This window comes from Mustela nivalis, assembly GCF_964662115.1.
Source record: "Mustela nivalis genome assembly, chromosome: 17".
NCBI lineage: Eukaryota > Metazoa > Chordata > Mammalia > Carnivora > Mustelidae > Mustela > Mustela nivalis.
In genome coordinates, this window is record NC_139036.1 from 15,922,160 (window position 1) to 15,923,936 (window position 1,777).

The 1,777-nt window shown below is 44.0% G+C and overlaps 1 pseudogene across 1 annotated transcript; it reads left to right on the forward strand.

Annotated features, from left to right (window-relative positions):
- The first annotated feature begins 1,027 nt into the window (after positions 1–1,027).
- LOC309851659 (keratin-associated protein 14-like) lies at positions 1,028–1,532 on the forward strand (annotated as a pseudogene). The gene has a single exon. The product of its transcript is annotated as a keratin-associated protein 14-like (transcript).
- The last annotated feature ends 245 nt before the right edge of the window (positions 1,533–1,777 follow it).

Below are 1,777 nucleotides of genomic sequence, written 5' to 3' on the forward strand. Positions count from 1 at the left end.
GAATCTCCTCCAACATTCCAGAATAATACAAAACAGCTTCAATATTTAACTTATACCAAAGTAAATGCTTACACAAAGGAAAGAAAAACTGAGATCAACTCTTACCAGTCTGCATATGGTTTAAGCAGGAACATGGGAAATGAGGAACCTCAGTTAATATTTCACTGAAGCTGTTCAAATTGAGAGCTGACTGAAAAAAAAAAAATCCTCCTACTTCTTGCATATTACCAATGCTGCTTTCTGACAACACTATTCATTAAGTAAACTTGCTTGGCAACAATCAATGTGTGTTTTTGTTTAAAAGAAATGACTATGAATAGATCAGTTAGTTAGCAACTTTGTTATCCAGATAGCAACAATTTTGAGACAGATTGTGAAAGGGGTATCAATTATTTTTAATTAAGCCAGCTTTCCTCATCCCATACACTGTCTACCTCTGAAGCAGTACTTTTTTTTTTTTTTTTTTAAGAAACATGGTCCGTGCGGTGGGAACTACAAATCTTTTTTTTTTTTTTTTAAGATTTTTACTTATTTATTTGACAGACCACAAGTAGGCAGAGAGGCAGGCAGAGAGAGAGAGAGAGAGAGAGAGAGAGAGGGGAGGAAGCAGGCTCCCCACTGAGCAGAGAGCCCGATGCGGGGCTCTATCCCAGGACTCTGGGATCATGACCCGAGCTGAAGGCAGAGGCTTCAACCCACTGAGCCACCCAGGCGCCCCTGAAGCAGTACTTTGAGTGATCTGCTGGGTGACCTTTGTTAGAGGGAGATGACTAATAGCTTTGAAGATTCAACACTACTACCTGAATTCCAAGGCACAAACACTACTGCACTTTCCAGTTGTAAAACCACAAACAGTACATATGTTTGATTATGATGACATTTTCAATTCAGTTAAAAGCAGAAGGTAACCTATTTTTATGTGTTTTGTGGGTGGCACACCCAATGATAAGGGTATATAAATGCCCCAGTCTGAGAAGTGGCATTGAAACTCAGAAGCTTCTCATTGTACAACACATCCCCTGTCACCATGTCCTATAACTGCTGCTCTGGAAACTTCTCCTCCCAGTCCCTTGGGGGATACCTGCACTACCAAGGATCTTTCTGTGGCTCATCTTACCCCAGGAACCTGTTCTGCAGCACTAACCTCCAGTCCCCTGGCACATACCAGCTGGGCTCCTCCCTCTCCAGTGGCTGTCAAGAGACCTGCTGTGAGCCCACCAGCTGCTGGATATCCTACCTGGTGTCCAGACCTTGCCAGACATTCTGCTACCCCTCAAGGACCTCCATGCTCTTCAGTTCCTGCCAGACAACTTATACAGGATCTCTGAGCTTTGGCTCCAGTGGCATTCAATCTTTTGGTTGTGGCTCTTCCTCTCTGGGCTTTGGATTGGGTGGTTTCCAGTCAGTGGGCTGTGGTCCCAGTGCCTTTCATCCTTGGTTGTAGATCCATCTTTTATCATCCACTCTACTACTCTTCTAGAAGCTGCCAGTCTGTTTTCTACCAATCAACCTGTGGATCTGGCTTCTACTAATCTTTTTTTTTAATATTTTATTTATTTATTTGACAGGCAGAGATCACAAGTAGGCAGAGAGGCAGGCAGAGAGAGAGGAGGAAGCAGGTTCCCGCTGAGCAGAGAGCCCGATGTGGGGCTCAATCCCAGGACCCTGAGATCATGACCTGAGCCGAAGGCAGAGGATTTAACCACTGAGCCACCCAGGTGCCCCTGGCTTCTACTAATCTTATGTTGGAACATAATACCTACTATTTCTAGAAATT